The sequence below is a fragment of the Mustela putorius genome, unplaced genomic scaffold (genome assembly GCF_011764305.1).
Source record: "Mustela putorius furo isolate JIRA1106 unplaced genomic scaffold, ASM1176430v1.1 tig00003923_pilon_pilon_pilon, whole genome shotgun sequence".
In the NCBI taxonomy this organism is placed as follows: domain Eukaryota; kingdom Metazoa; phylum Chordata; class Mammalia; order Carnivora; family Mustelidae; genus Mustela; species Mustela putorius.
Window position 1 is genome coordinate 4,627,738 of NW_025422068.1, and position 26,231 is coordinate 4,653,968.

Consider the following 26,231-nt stretch of genomic DNA (forward strand, 5'->3'; position numbering starts at 1 on the left):
CCATCCTCAGGGCAAGTCCTGTAGATACGGGTCTCTCCAGCACACATTCTAAAAGTTGTCAATAGATCTCTCTCTTGTGTAACCCTAGTGCTTTTCAAACCCATGCTTCTGAGCTGGGTCTTGGATTGAGTACTAAAGCCCTTGCTCTTTAAGAGCAGATACTCAGTTTTCTATACCCTACCCTCCTGACTCTCCGGGACCTAAGCCCAGCTGATTTTGAAAGCTGGATATTATCAGAGCTCATCTTTGTGCAGGTCCCCAGCATCCTAGATGTGGGGCTTGATCCTTCTTACTCCTCTGCACCCATTTATGCATTCCTGCTCCAGGAGTTTAGTTCTCCAATGTGTCTCTGCCCATCCAGCCCTTCAGCTTTATGTCTTTAGCTGTGGAAGATGTTCTTCTGGTCTTCAGTTCATTTTCAGAGTGAATTGAATTACATGTACTCGTTGCTTTGGTGTTTCTGTGGAAGGAGGTGAGCTCTGAATCCTCCCGCCATCTTTTCCCACTCTTCTCATCCCATTTAATTCTTAATGAAACAGTGAATCACATTGAATCACACTATCACCAGCTGGTCTGAGATGTCACCTTACTATCCAAGTTTCTCCTTGCCTTTGCTTTTTCCTTTCTAGGAAATTAAATATTTTCTTCCCAGACTGCTAACCAGGTTTGAGGAACTTGTAAATGCAGCTTTTTTATTTTTTTATTTTTATTTTTTGCTTAGTGATACAAAGAAAGAGAAGGATATGAAAATAGCTGGATGAAGAGGAGGAGTATTCATAAATGAACTTGATAAAATATTGGTGAGCTAAACATAATCTTGTAAAATTGGAATAATTACTTCTTAATTTATTTGCAAAAGAAGACATTTTCAGTAAAACCAGACTATGACACTATATCTATCATGGTCCCCAAACTGAAGACACTGTACCACAGAATTGTAAGACCCATTTATGTTCTTTGCTTGGACTCTATCTTATATATTAACACTATTAATTAGTTCTAACATGGGAAATTATTAACTTTGTAGATCATGGACAAGAGAAAGAAAAAAAACACGATTATGTCCTGAAGGAATCTCCCATCAATAATATAGTCCCCATTATACAATCTTAATAGCCATTATGCCTTATTTTCAAACTGAACCAAATCTTATGATTCAAAAGGATAATAAAGAGAATATGGAAGATGGCAGCGTAATAGGATCCCGAGTTCTCCTCCTCCTACAACACAAGAAAGCTAGAACTACATGTAATGAACTCACTTTCAAAATGATTGGAAGGGGAGACACATAGTTGGGAACCAGCCAATGAGCCTAGTGTAGCAGTCCCACAGTGGGAGGGATATCCCTGAAAAGCAAACAAGTCAAACCCCATATTGAGCACACCTAGCTGCAGGGACCTTCACAATGAAGATAACCCCTAAAATGTCTGGTTTTGAAAACTGATTAAGTCTTATACTCCTATACTTCTTCATCCATAAAGAACCAGAATGCTATATCACTTTGGTCCTGTGACCCAGCACCAAAGCAGAGGTTTGAAAAATCGCCTAGTATATACATTAGGGAGATCTATTGACTAATTTTAGGACATGCATTTGGGGGTGAGGGATCTTTTGTTAGAATAGAAGTGTTTGTGGTTACCATCTTTCCTGCCCTCCAGCCTAGCTTGTTGGACACTTAACTGGAGCCAATTGTGACACTCCATTTATTTTGCTAATAGGTTTTCCCTGACCTAGCTATCCCTTGGGAACCCACCCCACCTACCATACCTGCTCCGTCAGGTGCCCCTCCAAAGCAGCTCCCACCCCTGTCTGGGTTGGAGGGGATACTCAGCTGGGACTTAAGATTGCTTCCCTGACACATTGCACAAGCAGCCTTACCCAGAAGAGTGTACCTTTGCAGAGTACTTACCACTTTGAAAAGGTGGGGTAAGACAGTGCCAGCAGCACACCTGAAATAGTTGTGACTGGTCATTGCAAACAGCCAGGCTGAGGACATCCTCACTCACCAGTGCTCTCAGAGTGACTGTAGCCAAACCTCTAAGGCACTTATGCTGGGGTAAGACCTGCTTACCAGTGCACCTGCAGCCATCACAGCCCAGGCCCAAAAGAAGGCTGCATGCATCTCAGCCAGAGATGTCCCTGGAGCACCTGATTTTAAAAACCATGAGGGACTGACTTGTTGGGTGCTACATGATGCCTTCTACCTTAGGTCATACTTTCAAGACTAGGAGACATAGCTGACCTACTTAATACATAGAAACAGCTGCAGGAAGAAGACAAAACTCTAGGAAAAGAACTAAAAGAAACATATAACCAATTTATCAAAAAAAAAAAAATTCAAAAACGTACTCACCAGACTGGAGAAAAGACTTGATGAACTCAGAGGGAATCACCAGAGTAAAGGATGCTGAAGAATGGATCAGCAATCTGACAGACTAGTGGAGAGTAACCAGGCTACACAGGGGAAAGAAAAAATAATTTTTAAAATGAGGATAGGTTAAGAGACCTCTGCAAACAACATCAAGCATACTGATATTTGCAAAATAGGGGTTCCAGAAGAAAAGAGATAGAAAGGAACATAAAACTTATTTGAATAAATAATAGCTAAAAAAAAAAAAAAGCCCTCCCTAATCTGGGCAAAGAAACAGATATCCAGGCCCCAAAAATCAGAGAGAATGAAACAAGATGAGCTTAAGGAATTCTGTACTATAGCAAACAATATAGCAAAACAATAATAGCAAAATTTAAGGAGAGAATGTTAAAAGTAGAAAGAGAAAAGGAGAGGATCATATAGAGGGAAAATACATAAGACTATCAGCTGGTTTCTTTAGAAGAAAGTTTGAATATATCATCTCTCTCCTTTCTGGCCTGCAAACTGTAGGGTAGTCCCTCCCCCCTTAGCAACCTAGAATACCTTATGCAGCAAAGTTATCATTCAGGATTAAAGGAGAAATGAGGACTCTCCTAGGCAAAGAAAAGTTAAAAAAGAGTTCATCACCACTAAACTGGTCTTGTGAAAAATGTTCAAGGGACTTCTTTAAGTGGAAAAGAAAAGGCCATAATTAGAAGAAAAAACTGAAAGGAAAAAAATTTCACTTATAAAAACATACAGTCAAGGTAGTAGATCAATCATTTTTAAAGCTGCTGAAGTTAAAAAGATGATAGTAGTAAAATCAATTACATCTATAAAAGTTAGTCAAGGGATACACAATTTAAAAGATGTAAAATATGACATTACATCATCAAACAAGTATGAAGAAAAAGGTTGTGCTTTTAAAATGTGTTCATACTTATGCTACCATTGACTTAATATAGATTACTATACACACAAGATGTTACATATGAACCACAAGGTAAAAACAAACCAAAAATATGTAATAGATGTTCAAAAAAATAATCTAAACATAATGCCAAAGACGATATTTAAGGGAAATAGAGCAAGAGGAAGAAAGGAATAGAACTACAAAAACAATCAGACAATTTAAAAAATGGCAGTAAGTAATACCTATCAATCAATAACTACTTTAAATGTAAGTAGACTAAGTGCTCCAGTCAAAAGACAAAAGATGACTGAATGGTTGAAAGAACAAGGCCTATCTCTGTGTTGCCTACAAGAGATTTGCTGCAGACCTAAATACACGCAGATTAGATGGAAAAAGTATTCCATGCAAACGGAAGCAAAAAAAAAAAAAATGCTGGGATAGCAATATTTATATCAGATTAGATAAATTTTACTGTTTAAAAAATTTATTTTAGAAAGCAAGAACATAGGTGGGGGAGGAGCAAAGGGCAGGAAAAGAATCCTCAAGTAAACTCCCATTTAGCATGTAGCTTGAGGCAAGGCTCAATCCCAGGACTCTGAGATAATGATCTGAACCAAAATCAAGAGTTGGACCATTAAGCAACTAAGCCACCCAGGCAACGCACAGACTAGACAGATTTTAAATAAAGAGTAACACAAAACAAAGAAGGTCATTACATAATGATCAATGCAACCAGAGGATATAATTGTAAATAACTGTGAACCCAACATAATAGTTCCAGAATAAATAAATCACATGTTAACAGTCATAAAGAGACTTATAATAATACAATACGACCAGAGGACTTTAACACCTCACTTACATCAATGCATAGACCATCCAGAGAGAAAATCAATAAGGAAATAGTGGTTTTGAACCAACATTGGGCCCAATATAATCTGAAAATAGCAGAAACACATTATTTTCAAGTCACATTAAACCTTTCTCAGGATACACACATTCTAGGCCACAAAAGTAATATCAATGAATTTCAGAGCCTTAAAATCATATCTGGATAATTTCCAACCATGATAGTACAAAACTAGAAATCCATTGTAAGAAAAAAAGTAGAAGAAAATATAACACAGGGAGGCTAAACAGCATACACTAAGAAAACCAGTAGATCACTGAAGAAATCAAAGAGGAAATAAAAATATCCTGAGATGAATGAAAATGGAAACACATCAGTTCAAATTCTAAGACACATTTAGTGTTCTAAGAGGGAAGGTGATAGGAATATGGGCTTAAACCAGGAAAAAAGAAAAAAATTCACATATACTGTCTAACGGTATACCTAGAAGAATTGGGAAATAACAAATACTGTCCAAAAATGATAGGAAAAAGGAAGTAAGATCCTAGCATAAATAAATGAAATAAAGACTATAAAAAGTAGAAAAGTTCAATGAAATTAAAATAGCTGGTTCATTAAAATATAGCCTTTTAAAGTTTAACCATTTGCAGATGACAAGATACTCTATCTAGAAAACCCAAAAGACTCACCACAAAATTGCTAGAACTGATACATGAATTCAGTAAAGTCACACAATACAAAATCAATGTACAGAAATGTGTTGATACCTATACAGCAATAATGAAACAGCAAAAAGAGAAATCAAGGAATTGATCCCATTTACAATTGCAACAAAAACCGTAAGATACTTGCAAATAAACCTAACCATGAAGATAAAGATCTTGTCTCCAAACTATAGAACACTTACGGAAGAAATTGAAGAGGACACAAAGAAATGGAAAAATAGTCCATGCTCATTGGTTGGAATAACAAATATTGTTAAAATGTTTATATTACCCAAAGCAATCTACACATGTAGTTCAATCCCTATCAAAATACCAGCGGCATTTTTCACAGAGCTGGAACAAAAAAACCTAAAATTTTATGGAACCAGAAAAGACCCTGAATAGTCAAGGTGATCTTGGGGGTGGGGGCGCAAATCTGGAGGCCTCATAATTCCGTAGTGATCAAGACAGTATGGTATTGGCACAAAAACAGACACATAGATCCATAGACCAGAATAGAAAACCCAGACATGAACCCCCAACTATATGGTCAATTAATCTTTGACAAAGCAGGAAAGAATATCCATTGGAAAAAAGTCTCTTCAACAAATGCTGTTGGGAAAACTGGACAACCACAACCAAAAGAATGAAACTGGACCACCTTCTTAGGCCATTACTTAAAATAAATACAAAATGGAGGAAAGACCTAAATATAAGACAAGAAACCATCAAAATCCTGGAGGAGAAGCCGAGCATTAACATCTTTGACATTGGCCTGAGCAACTTCTTTCTAGGTATGTCTCCTGAGGGAAGAGAAACAAAAGCAAAAATAAACTATTGAGACTTTATCAAAAGAAAAAGATTTTTGCATAGCAAAGAAAACAATAAGCAAGACTAAAAGGCTGCCTATAGAATGGGAGAGGATACTTGCAAATGACATGTCTGATATAGAGTCTGTATCTAAAATCTATAAAGAACTTATCCAATTCAACACCCAAAATAACAAATAATCCAGTTTAAAAATGGGCAGAAGGGGCGCCTGGGTGGCTCAGTGGGTTAAAGCCTCTGCCTTTGGCTCAGGTCATGATCTCAGGGTCCTGGGATTGAGCCCTGCATCGGGCTCTCTGCTCAGTGGGGAGCCTGCTTCCCCTCTCTCTCTGCCTACTTGTGATCTCTCTCTCTCTCTGTCAAATAAATAAATAAAAATCTTTTTTAAAAAATGGGCAGAATACATGAAGATAAATTTTTCAAAGAAGTTGTTCTCATGGTTAACAGAAACATTAAAAGATGCTCAACATCACTCAGCATCAGGGAAATACAGATCAAAACTACAATGAGGTATCACCTCACACCAGTCAGAATGGTTTAAATTGACAAGACAGGAAACAACAGGAATTGGCCAGGATGCAGAGAAAGGGGAACCCTCATATGCTGTTGGTGGAAATGCTAACTGGTGTAGCCACTCTGGATAACAGTATAGATGTTCCTCAAAAAGTTAAAAGTAGAGCTGCCCTATAATCCAGCAATTGCACTACTAGGTATTTACTGAAAGGATACTGAAGGGATGCATGTACCCCAATGGTTATAGTGGCATATCAACAATAACCACGCGATGGAAACAGCTCAAATTCCATCGATTGATAAATGGATAAAGATATAATGGAATATTCCTCAGCCATCAAAAAGAATGAAATGGTTTCCTTTGCAATGACCTTGATGGAGCTACAGAATATAATATAAGCAAAATAAGTTACTAAGAGAAAGACAATACCATATGATTTCACTGATATGTGGAGTTTAAGGAACCGAACAAATACTTGGGGGGTAAAAAGTGAGAGAAACAGACTTTTAGCTGTAGAGAACAAAATGGTGTTAACAGAGGGGAGGTGGGCAGGGAGAACGGGTGAAATACGTGGTGGGTAGTATGGAGGGGAGTTGTGATGAGTATGGGGTATTGTATGTAAGTGCTGAATCTACACCTGAAACTAATATTCCACTGTATGTTAACTGGAATTTAAATAAAAACTTGGATGGGGGAAAAATCAGAAATAAAAGATAAAAGTGACAGCACAGACATAAATGGATTAGAGTACTATGAAAAACTATGCAAACAAGTTGGACAACTGAGAAGAAATGGATATATTTCAAGAAAAATACAATGTTCTAAAAAAGAGTCAAGAACAAATAGAAAATCTGAACAAATTGGTGGCTAATTATAAAATTGGATGGCTAACCAAAGTAGTTCCAACAAACAATGTCCAGCCTCAGGTGGTTTCACAGGTGAATTTACCAAATATTTAATGAATAGTTAACACTTAAATTTCTCAGACTAAAAGTAGTGGTTCCAAATTCATTCTATAAGACCACCATTAACCTAATACCAAAACAGTTATACTACCAAAACACTATGGACTAGTAGCCTTGATGATTAAGGTGCAAAAAGTCCTCAACGACATTTAGCACACCAAGTTTAACAATACATTAAAAGGATCATTTACCACAATCAGATGCAATTTATTCCAAGGATGCAAGAATGTTTCATTATTTGCAAATCAGTGTGAAATACCACATTAACAAAATCCATAATAAAAACAATATGGAAATGTCAATAGATACGAAAAAACATTTGACAAAATTCACTGTCTATTCATGATAAAAACTCTCCACAAAGTGGGTATAGGGGAAACTTATCTCAACATAACAAAGACCACAGCTGACATCACAGTCGATGATGAAATGCTAAAAGCATTTCCTTCAAGATTAAGAACAAAACATTCCTGTTTACTTTCATCACTTTTTTACATTATTTGTCCTGGAAGTCCTAGTCACAGCAATGAGACAATAAAAAAGAAATAAAATCTTTTACATTAATAAGGAACAAGTGAAACTCCTTATTTGCAGATGAAATGATAATGTTTATAAAAAACCATAAAGACTGCAAAGAAATGATCAGAAGAAATCAAAGAAGTCAGAAAAGTTGTAAAATACAAATCATGTACAGAAAAAAATCCCACTTACAACTGTATCAAAAAGAATAAAATACCTAAGAATAAATTTAACCAAAGAGGTGAAAGAACTGTACTCTGAAAACTATAAAACAGTGATGATAGAAGTTGAAGATGACACAAATAAATGGAAAGATTTATCTGGCTCATGGAATGGAAGAATTAATAACGTTAAACTGTCCTTGTTCCCCAAAGCAGTCTACATAGCCAAAGTAATCCTGAGAAAGAAGAACAAAGCTGGATGTATCAGTCTTGAAACTATACCACTAGACTCTAATAATAAAAATAGCATGGTACTGGCACAAAAATACACATTAATCATCAGCTAATAGAATACTCCAAAATAATCTCATATTTTTATAGTCAATTTATCTATTAAAAGGGGGCAAAAATATAGAACTAGGAAAAGACATTCTCTTCAGTAAATGGTACTGGGAAAACTGGACCATTTTCTTAACTCCTACAAAGAAATTCAAAATTGAAGACCTAAATGTCATAGACAGTAAACTTCTGGACATAATTCTTACCAATATTTTTCTGGATTTGTCTCTACAGGCAAGAGAAACAAAAGCAAAAATAAACAAGTTGGGACTACATCAAACTGGAAAACTTTTGCACGGTGAAGTATACTATGAACAAAATGAAAAGCAAGTATATTGGATGGGAGAGATATATAAAGGACTCATACAACTCAACAGAAAAAAAAAAAAAAATCCCCGAATAGCCCAGTAAAAAATGGATAGAGGATCTAAGTAGACATTCTTCCAAAGAGGACATAGAGATGGCTACAGACACCTGAAAAGGTAGTCAGCATCACTGATCATTATGGAAATGTGAATCAAAAGCACAAAGAGATAGTCGTCTTACACTTCTTACTTACTTACTTCTTACTTACATTTCTTATGTTAAGAAGATAAGAAAAACCAGGTGTTGTTGAGGATGTGAGAAAAAAGGAACCATTGTGCACTTCGGTGAGTAGGTTAAAAAAAAAAATTAAAAACAGAAATACCATGTGGCCCAGTAATTCTCTTGGTGGGTTTTTACCCAAAGAAAACAAAAATATTAATTTAAAAGTATATGTGCACTCTGTTGATTTTGGTAATTACAATATCCACAATATAGAAGTAATCAAAATGTCCATTTGCAGGTAAATATTAAATAAAATAAGATATATTTACTCAATGGAATTTCACGCTAAATGAAATAAGTCAGGTAGAAAAATACCATATGACTTCACTTATGTGTGCAATCTAGAAAGCAAAAGAAACAAAGCAACCAATCAACCATCAAACAATACAAAACAGAGCAGAATGATAGATACAAAGAACAAATTGGTGATTGCCAACAAGGAGGGCTTGGGGAGACAGGTAATAGATGTGATGGGTTAAGAGATACAAACTTCCACTTACAATATAAATAACTCACAGTCATGGAAAGTAGCATAGGGAATATAATCAATAATATTGTAATAACATTGTTCAGTGACAGATTTTAACTATACTCATTTGGGTGAACATTTTATAATGTATCTAAAAGGGAAATCACTACACTGTATACCTGAATAAAATACTATGTAACTCTTCTTCAATTACAAATAAAAAAGGATTAAATAGAGGTAGAAATAGTCATTTAAAATATGGAAAACGTTAAACTGTCCTTGTTCCCCAAAGCAGTCTACATAGCCAAAGTACATATACCTATATATGTATTATACACACACACACGAGATACAAATACAAAACCTGTGTAGAATGCAAATACACATGTTTATGCTTATATGGTTTCTGTATTTCATTTCAAACTTTTTTAACATCTAAGTATATATAGAAACAGCTAGATTCGAGATTTTACTCCTTTGTCAGTATTTTATTGACAAAAGTTACTTAAATTACTTAAAGTTTTACTTAATATGTAGATTAAAGACTAAACATATATATTTTACTATATTATTTGGTTTTTAGAATAAACTGAAGTATAATACTTAGAAAAATGCATAAATTACAAGTGTACAACTCAAAGATTTTAACACTAACTTTTTTATTATATTAGTCGTCATACAGTACACTATTCATTTTTGATGTAGTATTCCATGATTCATTGTTTGCATATAACACCAAGTGCTCCATGCAATACATGCTGTCCTTAATAACCATCACCAGGCCAACTCACCCCTTCCACCCTATTCCCCTCTGAAAACCTCAGTTTGTTTCCCATAGTCCATAGTCTCTTGTGGTTCATCTCCCCTTCTGATTCTGCCTGCCTCATTTTTCCCTTCCTTCTCCTAATATCCTCCATGCTATTCCTTATGTTCCACAAATAAGGGGAACCATATAATAATTGGCTTTCTCTGCTTGACGTATTTCACTTAGCATAATCTCCTCCAGTTCCATCTCTGCTGATGCAAAAGTTGGGTACTCATCCTTTCTGATGGGTGAGTAATATTCCATTGTATATATGGACCACATCTTTATCTGTTTGTCCACAGAAGGGCATCTTTGTTCTTTCCACAGTTTGGCGACTGTGGCCATTGCTGCTATGAACACTGGGGTACAGATGGCCCTTCTTTTCACTACATCTGTATCTTTGGGGTAAATATCCAGTAGTGTAACTGCTGGGTCATTGGATACCAAAATTCTTAACAATATCCTAGCTAATAGGGTCCAACAGTACATTAAAAGGATTAGCCATCATGACCAGGTGGGATTTATCCCTGGGGTTCAAGGGTGGTTCAGCTTTAGCAAAGCAATCAGTGTGATAATACATATTAATAAAAGGAAAGAGAAGAACCATGTGGCCCTCTCAATTGATGCAGAAAAAGCATTTGACAAAATATAACATCCTTTCCTGATTAAAACCCTTAGAACATAGAGATAGAGGGAAGATTTCTCAATTTCATAAAAACCAACCATGAAAAACTCATAGCAAATATCATTCTTGATAGGGAAAAGCTGAGAGCACTTTCCTTAAGATCTGGAACACAGCAAGGATGCCCACTTTAGCCTCTATTGTTCAAAATAGCATTAGAAGTCCTAGCAACAGCAATCAGACAACAAAAAGGTGTTCAAAATGGCAACAAAGAAGTCAAATTCTCCCTCTTCACTGATGACATACTTTATGTGGAAAACCCAAAAGACTCCCCCTCTAAATTACTAGAACTCATACAGAAGTTCAGTAATGTGGCAGGATACAACATCAATGCACAGAAATCAGCTGCTTTCCCATATACTAACAATGTAACTACAGAAAAAGAAATTGGGAATCATTCCATTTATAATAGCACAAAACCCATAAAATACCTTGGAATAAACCTAACAAAAGAAATGAAGAATCTAGGGTGCCAGGTGGCTCAGTGGGTTAAGCCACTGCCTTTGGCTCAGGTCATGATCTCAGGATCCTGGGATTGAGTCCCACATCCGGCTCTCTGCTCAGCAGGGAGCCTGCTTTCCTCACTCTCTCTGCCTGCCTCTCTGCCTACTCTCTCTGTCAAATAAATAAATAAAATCTTAAAAAAAAAGAAGTGAAGAATCTATACTCTAGAAATTATAGAACACTTATGAAAGACATTGAAAACACCAAAAATGGAAAAACATCCCATGCTCATGGACTGGAAGAATAAACATTGTTAAAATGTCATTGTTAAAACTCTGTGCTACCCAGAGCAATCTACACTTTGAACACCATTCCAATCAAAATACCAATGACATTTTTCAAAGTGCTGGAACAAACCTAAAATTTCTATGGAACCAGAAAAGACCCTAAATTCCCCAGGGAATGTTGAAAAAGTAAAACAAAGCTGAGGATATCACATTGCCTAACTGTAAGCTATATTACAAAGCTGTGATCACCAAGACAGCATGGAATTGGCACAAAAACAGACACACAGATCAGTAGAACAGAACAGAGAGCCCAGATATGGACTTTCAACTCTATGGTCAACCAATCTTCGACTAAGCAGGAAAAATATTCAATGGGAAAAAAGTCTTTTCAATAAATCGTGCTGGGAAAATTGGACAGCCATCTACAGAAGAATGAAATTCGACTGTTCTCTTACATCATACACAATGATAAACTCTAAATGGATGAAAGGCCTCAGTGTGAGACAGGAATCCATCAAAATGCTAGTGGAGAACATAGGCAGTAACCTCTTTACATTGGCTGCAGCAGCAGCTTTCAAGACATGTCTCTAAAGGCAAGTGAAACAAAAGCGAAAATGAACTTTTGGGACTTCATCATGATAAAAACTTCTGCACAACAAAGGAAACAGTCAACAAAACAAAGAGGCAACCCACAGAATGGGAGATGATATCTGCAAATGACACTATAGATAAAGGGCTAATATCCAAGATCTATAAAGAACTTCCCAAACTCAACACCTAAAAAACAAATAATCAAGTCAAAAAATGGGCAAGAGACATGAGCAGAACCTTCTACAAGGAAGACATACAAATGGCTAGCAGACACATGAAAAAATGTTCATCATCATTAGCCATCAGGGAAACTCAAATCAAAACCACATTGAGATACCCGCTTCCACCAGTTAGAATGGCAAAAATTGAGAAGGCAAAAAATAACAGATGTCGGAGAGGCTATGGAGAAAGGGGAACACTCCTACACTGTTGGTAGAAATTCAAGGTAGTCCAGCCACTTTGGAAGATGGTGTGGAGGTTCCTCAAAAAGTAAAAAATACAACACTAACTTTTTGAAGTGTTCCCAATAAAGAAAGAGAACATACCAGCACCTCCCAAGCCTCATCCCAATCACCTGCTCAATTCCACACAGGTATGCTATAACCAAGGATGACATTTAGCACTGTGGTTGTTTCTTTTTGATTTTGAAATCCTCATAAACCAAATTATGTTCTTTTATGACTGGTTCTATTTTTTAACCTCAAAACTAAGAATTATTCAGGCTGGTTTTTTTAAAGCAATTATTTGCTCATTCACTTGGCTTTTTTTGTGTTCAATGTGAATGCATATATCACAAATTATTAATTCAGTATTCAGGTGAAAGATTTTGGGTGTCTCCAGTTTGGGGAAATTACTAATGCTGTTCTAAAGATTATTTTACATGCCTTTTGACAGACATATGCATACAGTTTTATTGGGTATATTTAATAAGTGAAATTTCTATGTACTAAGATAACTGTATGTTGAGATATATATTTGACATTTCTTATAAATATGTAGCATATGCACATTTTTCTGAGTGTGACAAGCCATTTTAGAAGGGAAAAGGACATGGGATTTTACATAGTGTCTTGCTCACATAATTTGAAAACAATGGCTCCATGGTGATTTTCCCTACAAATGACAGAGCTTTTGCCACTGGCTAACTGCTACTTTCCTTAGAATGTAATTGACTTTTCTGAGCAACTATATAGCAAATTCAGTATATATTTTCCTGTGTGAAAGATTAACAAATGTTCCTGACATATGATGCTGTGCTTAGCAAACAAAGGTCATTAAAATGTGTTCTTCAGCAAAAAGGATATACAGACAGAAAATAAACACATGAAAAGTTGCACAACACCCTATATCCTGAAGGAATTTCAAATTAAAACAACAGTAAGATACTACTATGCATATAGTAGAGCAGTTAAAATTCAAAATACCAACAATACCAAATGCTGACAAGGATGCAGAGCAAGAATTCTTATTCATTGCTGGTAGAAATGCAAAATGGTACAGACATTTTGGGAAACAGTTTGGCAGTGTTTCTTACTGTCTAACCTAAATATGCTCTTACCATACAACCCATCAATCATACTCCTTGACGTTCACTCAAATGAGGTTGAAAACTAGTATCTATGCAAAAACCTGCATGTAAATGTTCAAAACAATTTTTTTTAATAAATACCAAAACTTGGAAGCAATCAAGTGTCCTTCAATAGGTAAATGGTAAACTACTGCATATTCAGACAGTGGAATATTATATAGAAATAAAAAAAAGTGAGATATCAAGCCACAAAAAGACCTGAAGAAACTTAAAAGCATGCTGCTAAACCAAAGAAGCCAATCTGAAAAGGGTGCATACCATATGATTCCAACAATATGGCATACTGAAGAAATTCAGCTAAGATTTCAGGAATTCAGTGGAAGGGAGGGAGGGACAATGAGTAGGTAGAGAACGGGGAGCTTAAGAGCAAAAGTATTCTGTATGGTATGATAATGATGGACATATTATACATTTGTTAGAATCTATAGAACTTCACAACACAAAGATGAACCCTAATGTAAACTATGGATTTAATAATATGATAAACTATATGGGGTCAAGAGAGTTGTGTATAAAAATTCTCTGGATTTTCAAATCCATTTTTTCTATAAATCTCAAATAGCTATAAATAATAATGTATTTTTTTAATTTTATTTTTAAAATTTGTCAGTGTTCCAGAATTCATTGTTTATGCACCACACCCAGTGCTCCATGCAATATGTGCCCTCCTTAATACCCACCACCAGGCACACCCAGCCTCCACCCGTCGCCCCTCCAAAACCCTCAGATTGTTTTTCAGAGTCCACGGTCTCTCATGGTTCATCTCCCCCTCTAATTTCTCCCCACTCCCTTCTGTTAATTAAAAAATAGGTACTGATGAATGTCTCAACACATTTTCCTCAACTTCTTCTCCTGTCCATTCAGGTGGAATATCAGAGTATTACAGCCTGAGTCATGAGGTGACCCTCTTAATTTTTGTGTACAGAATTCTATTTACCAGCTACCCTAGTCCACTTTTAACTGAACGAAGTTCTGAGTTATTTCAAATATAAGATAAAAGTAGTAAGTCTCTTTGGCAAGTATGATTAGTGATTTCATAGAACAAATTCTTACGATGTTTGAGTAAATCATGATTGTTATAAGAGTTTACTCTTCTTAAAGTCCATTTAAATGGAAAATGAATCATAATAAGATGTCAAGCCCCAAGGATTATAATAAAGTGTTACTTTCTCTATACTTTCAGATGTTTTCTCATGTTTCACTGCTTCCCACCTAAAACATCTATGGAAGTGTTCCTTATTTTTTGGAGAAAGCCTATCTAAAAACTTAACTTCAAACTCTACTAGAAGATCAGAAATGTACATCCTGTTGAGAATTTTCCACTCAGTATGTAATTTTTTTGTCCATAAGTATATATTTGAATAAAAAATAGAATTAAAATTAGATTATGAAGATTTTCTTTCTCCTTCTGTGCCTTCTGTATTTTAAGTGCCTTCTGTAGTATGTATTTTTTTGCTTTCATTCTGAAAAAAATCTTGAGAATGTCTATACCACCCAATTTATCTGTACGTCAAGAAAACAAGTGGCCTCTTTTAATCATGTAATTTCAGAAAATGAGTACTCAGCAGTAATAACCAAAGAGACATGGATTCATGAAAATATGAATGGTGAGAGAGATGGAACAGAAAAATTTTTTGTGGCATTTTGCTATGAGGAACTTAGAAATGGGGCTATTGAAGGGTAATGTGAGGTCTAAAGAAGACTGTTTTAAGATGGTATAATTTAAAACATGTAAAGTATGCTCCTGGAAATAATACCGGAGGCATGGAAAAATGCTTCATGAGAGGAAGGAAATAATTTCTGGATGGATATCTATGAGTGAATGAAGGGCATGAAATCCAGTGTATGAGTAGCAGGATTGGTCTTGAGGTGTGAGTATAGACAATTCATTTTGAGTAGCAGAAAGGGAGATGGAACACACAGTTGCATTTACAGCAACATGAGTAAAGGAAGTAGTGGGAACCTATGGATGTCCTTTCCTCAGTGCACTTTTTTCTCAGCAAAATAGTCAATATGATCAGCAAATGAGTATTGACATCAGAGGACTAGAATCTGGAAATTTGCAAAGAGGGTTTAGGCAGATTGCTGTAAGTATGCAAGTACAGAGGGAAAATATGGGAACACATGAATTCTGTTGTGTATATTACCAGATTTATACAGTCCAATCATGGCATTAAGTATCTTGAATTCTAAAATAATACTACTGCATCATTAATATTGAGGCTAAATATACAAATGGACAATAGCAAGCCCACAAATGACAACAGATTTCTGATGTACAGCTTCTGCAGCAGTTGGCCTAAGAAGGCCAAAAATTAAAAAAAAAAAAAAAAAAAAAAAAAAAGCACTCTGTAGATCAGTCACAGCTTCGTCAGTGAATCAAGCTTCCCTGTATTTTACTCCTCATTCCAGCTCAGGACCAAGAAGAAAAAGCCAAAGGTACTCCCCAAACCAATCACAAAAAATGCCCCCACTCTAGTTACCTTGCTACCAGATTCCCCATGCCAACAACTCTTCCATTGGAGCATCTCAGGAGACTTCCATCTTTTTTACTATAAAAGTCATCTTCCAACACTGCCTGCCTTGGAGTTTCTGCCAAATGCAAGTGCTAGTAGCTGACTCCCTTCCTCTAACAGACTCTGAATAAATAACCTCTGTTTGTTCGCATTTGGGTGGTCTTCTTTTATTTCTTTGAAGCCATGTTGTGTAAACATGGCATTTCAAAGAAACCATAAGTAATCAGTTTGTCATTTCAATAGAAAAGAGTCAAACTGCTTAGTATCCTACTAGTAAAAAAACCAGCAAGCTTGTTAATGGTTATTTACATTTTTCTATTAATTGTCGAAGAGGACACAATGTAGAGACGTAAGGGTGGACTGGGCAAGAGGCATACATAGGTTCAAATCTTTGTCTATATATTAGCTGAATGATTTTGGTCAGATTACACAATCTCTAAATGTTACAGATATCTTATCAGGAAATGGGATAGTAACTGCTATCTCAGAGGAATTGTTAAGATGAATACATAAAGTAAATATACTTCATGGAACATAATGGGTACATCAGTAATGCTACCTTCCTCCTATGGACCACCTCCCTCCCTCTTTCTCTAATCCAGTATAATGACAATTGTGTTTAAGTATCAATAGCCTAAAAGTAACACACACTGAAAAAAAAAAAAAAATTGTTCTCTGTTCCCAGTAATCTGAAAACCATTAATTGCCACCAGAACAAATCTGATAACTAAGGAAAAAAGTACAGTGGGTCTCTACAAAGCCATAGTTATTTTCCTGGCAAAGGTTTCTATGTTAGAAAAAGTTTAAACACGTGCTTTTTAAAAGAGCTAAATTTCTGTCTTTGGTCACCGTGTCTAGGGCAGTTTCTTGCTTTATTTAACTTAGAGCCACAATATATGCACAGGGCCTAGCACAAGGTTGACATCCAGTGTGTTCTTCTTGGAAAACTGTGTAGAGGAATAAAGATTCATTCTTTTCCCAACTCCATCAAGAAAGAGCCAGTTCTCAAACCTCCCTTATACTTTGAGCAAGCGTTCTGTATAATTCACTGAAACAAAGGAGATGCCAGTATGTCTAATTCTAGGAATTGAATAACTGACTGAATAGTGGCTTTGATAAGCAACAGATTATTAAGAAAAAAGTTTATATGTTAGCTTCACTTATGTCTTTAATTGTTAGACTATAAAAGTCTTTCTAGGACTTTTAGATCTGGCTTTTGCATTACGGTTAGCTCTGTATATGCCAGAGCTATGTTTTCAGCATCTGAAATGTGCATTTCAGGACTCTCAGGGAGGATGGCAGAGTGTAAGGACCCTGAGCTCTCCTCCTCCCACAGACACACTAGAGCGATGACTACATGAAATGCAATTTGCTAGGAAAATGACCTGAAGACTAGCAGAGCAGGACTTCCACAGCTAAAGACATAGAAAAGAGGCCACCTCGAGAATGGTAGCAGCAGCAGAAAAGCAGTCAAGGACAAAACCCCGGCACTGTGCCCCTCAAGTAGAACAGAGATCACAAGCATGGAGGAGCGAGGCGATTAGGCCCCACATCGAGCAACGCAGCCTGCACTAGAACATGATCCCTCATAATGTCCGGCTTTGAAAAGCAGGAGCTTACCCCTAGGAATTTTAAAAATCAGTGTGGCTGAACTCCAGGAGAACCAGAAGGTTAAAGAAAAATGAGTCTCCCCTCTTAAAGGACCAGCCTCCTATATCATTCAGTCTAAGACACAGCATAGAAGCAGCAGTTTGAAAAGGACCTGAGGTAGGCAAGGAGGAGATTTATTGACTAATTTTAGAATGGATACTAGAGAGACAGGAATCTGCTGGTGCTTCCTCTGGACATGGAGGTGCAGGTGGGTACCGTTTCTTCTGTATGGCTTATTCTGCTAGGCTGACTGGATGCTTGCAGGAGCCAGTTATGAAGCTGTCTATATATCCTGCTAGCACTGCTTGCTCTGCCCGGGCATTCTCCATTGGATCCACCCCATCTAACATGCTCACCTTAGCAAGTGCCCCTCCAAAGTGGCTCCCACCTTGCCACACCTCACAGGCAGCCTCAGTAAGGACCATCATCCCCATAGAATGATTACTACCTCACCATACCCAGCTGGAAGCATCACTTGGGACTGGTATCCGTCCAGAGTGATTCCTGCCCTGAGGAGGGTGGGGGGACCAGTCTTACCCACTAGTGCACCCAAAGCAGTCACAAGTGTGCCCTGCAACCATCTGGGCTGGGGGCCAGCCTTGCCAACCAGTGTACCCACAGGAGACACAGGCCAGCCACAGTAACAAGGCACTGGCAGTCCATGAAAGGGACATGCCTAGGGTACCTGGTTCTGGTGACAGGGGATATTGTGCTAGATGGCACCAAAGGATGCCTTCTACATAGGTTACTACTTTTAAGACCAAGTGACATAACTGGCCTACCTAATACATAGAAACAAACACAGAAAGGCAAGATGTAGAGCCAGAGAAATAAGCTATAAATGAAAAAAAATAAGACAAAATCTCAGAAAAAGAGCTGAGCAATATGGAGAAAAGCACCTGATAAAAAGTGCAAAGCAGTAGTCATATGTATGCTCAGTAAGCTTAGATAAAAGTGGATGAACACACTGAGAACTTCAGGAAAAATAGGAGATATAAAAAAGAATGAGTCATAGTTGAGGAGTATAAGATCTGAATGAAAAATATACTAGAGGAAATCAACACCAGATAACAGGATGCAGAATACCAGAACCCAATCTGAAAAAAATGAGTGGAAAGCACCCAAACTGAGTAAAAAAAAAGAGGGGGGGAAGGATTAAAAAATGATAACGGGGGCGCCTGGGTGGTTCAGTGGGTTAAAGACTCTGCCTTAGGCTCAGGTCATGATCTCAGGGTCTTGGGATCAAGGCCCCACATCGGGCTCTCTGCTCAGCAGGGAGCCTGCTTCCTCCTCTCTCTCTGCCTGCCTCTCTGCCTACTTGTGATCTCTGTCTGTCAAATAAATAAATAAAATCTTTAAAAAAAAATAAAGCCTCTGCCTTTGGCTCGGGTCATAATCCCAGGGTCCTGGAATCGAGCCCCACATTGGTCTCTCTGCTCAGCGGGGAGCCTGCTTCCTCCTCTCTCTCTCTGCCTGCCTCTCTGCCTACTTTTGATCTCTGTCAAATAAATAAATAAAGTCTTAAAAAAAATGAGAATAGGTTAAGGGGCTTCTGGGATAACACTAAGAATACAGATTCATATTATAGGGATCCCAAGAGGAGAAGAGAGACAGGGGGGCAGAACACATGAGGAAGGAAGGAGATACCCAGGTTCAGGACATACACCAAGCCCCAAACAAGATGAGCCCAAGGAGGATCACAGCAAGACTTACAATAATGAAAATGGCAAAAGTGAATCTTAAAAGCAGCAAAAGAAAAGCAAACAGTTGCACATAAGGGAAATCCCAAAAGGCTAACAGCTGATTTTTTTCAACAGAAAATTTATAGGCCAGAAAGGCAGGATAAAATCAAAGTGATAAAAAGGGGGGGAAAAAACACAAAAAACAAAAAACTTACATCCAGGAATAACCTTCAAGGTTATTTTCCCTTAAGAATTGAAGGGAAATTAAATGTTTCCCAGAAAAATAAAAATTAAAGGAATTCACCACTAAACAAGTCTTACAAGAAATGATATAAGGACTTTTTTTTTTTTTTAAGAGAGTAAGAGAGTACATGAACAGAGGGGGGAAGGGCAGAGGGAGGAGGAATTTTTTTTTTTTAAGATTTATTTCAGAGAGGGAGTGAGCATGTGCATGAGTGTGGGGAGGAGCAGAGAGAGAGAATATCAAGCAGACTTCCCACCTGGCATGGAGCTTGATACGGAGCTTGATCTCACAACCCTGAGATCATGATCTGAGTTGAAATCAAGAGTCTGACTCTTGATTTAGACTGAGCCACCCTGGTATCCTGGTAAAAAGACTTCTTAAAGTGGAGAACAAAAGGCCATAATGAGAAAAAATAAAATTATAAAAGTAAAACATTTCACTGATTAAACAACATACAGTATAGGTGGTAAATCAATTACTTATAAAGCTAGTATGAATGATGAAAGAGCAGTAAAATCAATATATCTATAAAAATTTGTCAAAGAATACACAAAGTAAAAAAATACATATATATGACATACATTAGATATAGGGGTGAGGGGGTAAAATACATTGCCTTTATAATGTGATCAAACTTAAGCAACCACCAACTTAGTGCAGACAGCTATATACAGAGGATGTTATAGTACCTCATGGTATTCACAAACCGGAACCCTACAAAAGATCCACAAAAAAAAATAAATAGAAAGAAACCTAAGAATAACACTAAAGAAAGTCATCAAATCACAAGAGATCAAAAGAGGTAGAAAGGAACACAGAATTACAAAAGTAACCAGAAAATAGCAATCAGTACGTATCTATCAATAATTACCTTAAACTCGAATAGACTAATACTTCCAATGTATTTGCTGCTTACTAAAGAGAGACTCAGAACTAAAGACACATATAGACTGAAAGTGAAATACTAGAAAAAGATAATTCACGTGAATACTTGTGAAAAGCAAAGTTTCGATAGTAGTACTTGTATCAGACAAAGTAAACCTTAAAACAAAGACTGAAACAAAAGACAAAGAAGGGTATTGCATAATGATACAGTTAATCCAGCAGTAAGTTAGAGCAACTATAAATATCTATGCACCCAACATAGGAGCACCTAAATACATAAGGCAAATATTAAAGGGAGAAACTGACAGTAACACAGTAATTTGTAGGGGACTTTAACACCCTACTAATATCAGTGGGTGGTTCATCCAGACAGAAAATCAAGGAAAAAGTGGCTTTGAATGATGCACTAGATGTGATGGATATAACAGATACATACAGAATCTCCAAGGAGCAGAATTCATAATCTTCTTAAGTACATGTGGATTATTTTCTAGGATACATGTTGTATCACAAAACAAGTATCAAAAAATTTAAGGGCACTGAAATAATAACATGCATTTTCCAACCACAGTGGTTATGAAACTAGAAACCAATTATAATAAGAAACGTGGGGGGGGGAACAAAAAACAAAAACTGTAATCTAAGGCTAATAATATGCTACTGAACAACCAATGGGTTGATGAAGAAATCAAAGAGGAAGTCAAAAAATACCTTGAGCCCAATGTAAATGGCAGCACAATAGTTCAAAATCTCAGTTTATAGCAAAAGCAGTTCTAAGAGGGAAGTATCTAGTATCTAGTGATAGAGGTCCATTTCAAGAAACAAGAAAAATTTCAGCTAAGCTAATTCAACCTTATAACTAAAGACCTAGAAAAAATACAAAACAAAACAAAAAAGCCCAAATTTAGTAGAAAGAAGTATATAATAAAGATTAGAGCAGCAATGAATGACATACGGCATAAAAAGACAATAGAAAACATAAACTAAGAGTTTGATAAACCTTTGGCTAGATTCATCAAGGAAAGAAAGAAGACTCCAATACAAATGAAAGAAAAGTTAAAGCCAACACCACAGAAAGAGGATTTTAAGACACTGCTATGAAAATATCATAGGTCTAAATTGGACAACCTAGAAGAAATGGATAAATTCCAAGAAATCTATAATCTCCCAAAACTTAATGATGAAGAATTAGAAATCTGAACAAACCAATTACTAATAAATATATCATGAGTAAGAAAAAGCTGCCAACAGAAAAAGACCAGATGGCTTCACAGGTGAATTCTACTAAACATCTAAAGAAGAGTTAATACTTATCCTTCTCAAGCTATTCTGAAAAACAAAAGGGGAATGAATGCTTCCAAATTAATTCGGTAAAACCAGCATTATCTTGATACTAAACCCAGATAATGATGCTAGGAAATACACACACACTCACACACACACACACACACACACACACTCCTATATACCTGATTAACTTAGATGCTAAAATCTTCAATGAAGTATTAACATGCAGAATTAAAAAATGAATTAAAAGGATCATACACCATGACTAAGTGGGATTTTTTTTAAGGAATGCAAGGATGATTAAATTATGCAATTTAATGAGGATGGTACACTGCATTATCAAAATGAAATATAAAAATCATATGACCATTCCAATACATAAAGAAAATGCATGACAAAATAAAACACCCATTTTTTTTAAATATTTTATTTATTTATTTGACAGAGAGATCACAAGTAGACAGAGAGGCAGGCAGAGAGAGAGAGAGAGAGAGAGGGAAGCAGGCTCCCCGCTGAGCAGAGAGCCCAATGCGGGACTCGATCCCAGGACCCTGAGATCACGACCCAAGCTGAAGGCAGCGCCTTAACCCACTGAGCCACCCAGGTGCCTGGTAAAAACACCCATTCTTGATAAAAATTCTCAACAAAGTAGAAATAGAAGAAATCTACCTCAAATAACAAAGGTCATATACGACAAAACCTCAGCTAACTTCATACTAAATGGTAAAAAGCTAAAATCTTTTAAGATCAGAGACAATGCGAAGAGGTCCACTTTTTTTTTTTTTTAAGATTTTTAATTTGTTTATTTGACAGAGATCACAAGCAGGCAGAGAGGCAGGCAGAGAGAGAAGGGGGAAGCAGGCTCCCCGCCAAGCAGAGAGCCAGATGTGGGGCTTGATCCCAGGACCCTGAGACCATGACCTGAGCTGAAGGCAGAGGCCCTAACCCACTGAGCCACCCAGTTGCCCCAAGAGGTCCACTTTTAACCCCCATTTTTTTCCAATGTGGTTTGGAAGTCCTAACCAGGTCAGTCAGTCAAAAAATAAAAAGTAAAAATAAAAAATAACAGTCATCCAAACTGGTAAGGAATGTCCAACTGTCACTATTTGCAGATGAAATGATACTGTATATGGAAAACCCAAAGATTGGGAGGGGGAACCTAGATGTAATAAATAGGTTCAGTAAAGTTGGAGAACACAATCAATATTTAGAAATCTGTTGTGTTTTCTTGTACTAGTAATGAAATAGCAGAAAGGGAAATTAAGAAAACAATGTCATTTAGTCGCAGCAAAAAGAACAAAATACCTAGGAATAAAGTTAACCAAGGAGGTGAAGTACCTGTACTCTCAGAACTATAAGGCATCGATGAAAGATACTGAAGACAACAGAAACAAATGGAAAGATATTCCATGTGCATGGATTACAAGCACTAATATTGTTAAAATATCCATAGTACCCACTGTAATCTGCCGATTTAATACAATGCCCATCAAAATACCAAGAGTACTTTCCACAAAACTAAAACAAGCATCCTAAGATGTGTATGGAAGCTCAAAAGACCCTGAGTAGCCAAAGCAAACTTGGTAAATAACAAAGCTGGAGGCATCACAACCCTGAATTTCAAGATACACTAGACGTCTACTTGGAACCAATATGGCACTGGCACTAAAGCAGATACATAGATCGTTGGAGAATAGAGAGTCCACTTACTATTTTTATGGTAAATGAATCTACGACAGAGGAGGCAAGAATACATAATGGAGAAAAGACCATTCAATAAAATGGTGCTGGTGACACTGGAAAGCTATGTGCAAAAGGAGGGAACTAACAAACTTGCAATTATGAAATAAATAAGTCAGGGGGATAAAAAGTACAACATAGGGAACATAACAAAAATATTGTACTATTCATGATGACAGATGGTAACTACATTTATTGTGGTGAGTATTTTATAATGTATGCAATTTTCAATGTACTATATTGTACAACTAAAACTAATACAGTATTTTACACTGGTATTTCAGATAAAAATAAACTTTCCCTAAATCTTTCATTCAACATATCCATTTATAGTTAGATTCATAAGAAGAAAAAATTCAGTTGTCAATTGTGTCAATATGTAAACAGAGTTCTTATTCATTATATATACTTTTCTAAATTTTAGTTAAAAATACTCCTGGTATAGTCAGAATGCTAAAATTAAGAAGTCAGGAAATGACAGATGCTGGCAAGGATGCGGAGAAAGGGGAACCCTCCTACATTGTTGGTGGGAATGCAAGCTGGTGCAGCCACTCTGGAAAACAGCTCTGGAAGTTCTACTTCCAGAGTGGTACACTCTGGAAGTTCCTCAAAAAGTTGAAAATAGAGCTTCCCTATGACCCTGCAATCATACTACTGGGTATTTACCCTAAAGATACAAATGTAGTGATCTGAAGGGGCATATGCACCTGAATGTTTATAGCAGCCATGTCCACAATAGCCAAACTATGGAAAGAACCTAGATGTCCATCAACAGATGAATGGATAAAGAAGTTGTGGTATGGAATGGAATGGTGTGGAATGGAATACTATGCAGTCATCAAAAGAACTGAAATCTTGCCATTTAGGATGACGTGGATGGAACTAGAGGGTATTATGCTCAGCGAAATAAGTCAATCAGAGGAAGACAATTATCATATGATCTCCCTATTATGAGGAAGTTGAAAGGCAACGTGGGGAGCTTGAGGGGTAGGAAAGGAAAAAATGAAACAAGATGGGATTGGGAGGGAGACAAACCATAAGAGACTCTTATCTCACAAAACAAACTGAGGGTTGCTTGGGGGGGAAGGGGTGTAGGGAGAGGGTCCTGGGTTATGGATATTGGCTGGGTATGTGCAATGGTGAGTGTTGTAGAGTGTGTAAGCCTGACAATTCACAGACCTGTACCCCTGGGGCAAATAATACATTATATGTTAATAAAAAAATTTTAAAAATACTCCTGATGGTATGTATTGTCCAGTTACAGAACTGGTACTTAAAAAAAAATACTACTGTGATATAGATTATAGTTAGTAAGTGAAGCTTATCTCTCAGAAAAGTTGTAAGTAGAGATGGCCTGGGAAAAAACGGGTAAAAATTTAAAAAAATACACATTTCAGTAGGAAGTGTTCATTTATGCCAGATGAACATTATTTTAAGTGGGGAACATTGCAAGTAATGCCTTGACTAGTCTTTGTGAGTTTCCAAAATGAAATATTAGGGAGTAGACCTATAAACTTGATTTGGTAGTTACTGTATGCTTGACTTGAGTGTCTAACACCATTCCTTGATATTTCATTAGAAAGGTAAAGAAAAAAATATATCTTAAACATATGAAAAAACAACACTAATATTATGTATCAGTGCTTTGTCATGATTTAATAGTCAACATTGTGGAAAGCTACAAGTCAGCAGTGGAAATTATCCCTGTCTTCAAGGAGTCTGCCATGCAACATCAAACAGCCATAAAAAACTCTTAAGTATGCTATAATTATTACTTATTCTATATTTATGTACTTTGGTAGTGAAAGAACATGGTTAAGGCTTAGGTGAATCAGAGTTAGGTGTATTCCATCTTATAAAGACTTTTAGGAGATGAGTTTCTAAAAAGGGAGTTGAAAATAGCCAGTTCCATCTCTTTTTCTTGAGGGGGTTATCTGGGGATGGGGGTCACTTTTATTTCCAGCTTTAATATAGGAGTAGCTTATTATGATCTCACTACTTGGATGGCTAGAAATTAAATTCTTCTTTAATTCAAAGAGAAATATTTGAACAGAGTTCTGAAGATCAATGGCATCTTCCAAAGGAAGGTGTGTTTGGGAAACTGGCAGCTACGAAAGAATGTACAAAGAACTTCATTGTTATTTAGTTTGGTGACCCTAATGCAGCAGGCACCTGGTAAACTCCACATGGGATAAGATACAACAATGACCTCAACTCCTGATGGACTAAATGTAAATACAGAGAAATACAAAGCTTTTCCTTATTAACAAACCAACCCCAGAAAGGCCTTTTCCATTGATCTTAAAGATAACTGATGTAAACTTAGTGAATGTTGGAAAATTTAATAATTTGGGTTAATGTTACTTCTGTCTTAAACAGAAAAAAAAAGTATCTGAAACTTGCATTACTGAAAAAGTTGGAAAAGTTATGGACACAGCATAAAATGTGGTAATATCTTTATATAAAGAACCTTAGAGCACTTTTCCCCCAATTCCTCCTGGGAAAGCTGGACACTGTTGAGTAATGGATAAGCAATAATAGTAGGATTTAATGAGCCACTCTGAAGAGATGTGATCTAAGCTCCACTGCAAACTTCCATCTTATTAAAACAACCAGACTGCACATTTATC

General features: G+C 36.6%; 2 long non-coding RNA genes across 3 annotated transcripts in view; one reads left to right on the top strand and one right to left on the bottom strand.

The window, feature by feature from the left end:
* LOC123388900 overlaps positions 1 to 2,419 on the bottom strand; it is an 85,591-nt gene extending 83,172 nt beyond the window's left edge. The window contains exon 1 of the long non-coding RNA XR_006603417.1: positions 2,354 to 2,419. This is a non-coding gene — a long non-coding RNA (uncharacterized LOC123388900). The remainder of the gene's footprint in view (positions 1 to 2,353) is intronic.
* The window catches only part of LOC101676529, a 37,896-nt gene extending 22,960 nt beyond the window's left edge, over positions 1 to 14,936 (top strand). The window contains exon 3 of one of the 2 annotated variants that reach the window (XR_006603419.1): positions 14,781 to 14,936. This is a non-coding gene — a long non-coding RNA (uncharacterized LOC101676529). Of the gene's footprint in view, positions 1 to 721; positions 802 to 14,780 lie in introns of those variants that run through there. The other variant, XR_006603418.1, reaches the window with a different exon arrangement.
* Positions 14,937 to 26,231: the final 11,295 nt, after the last annotated feature.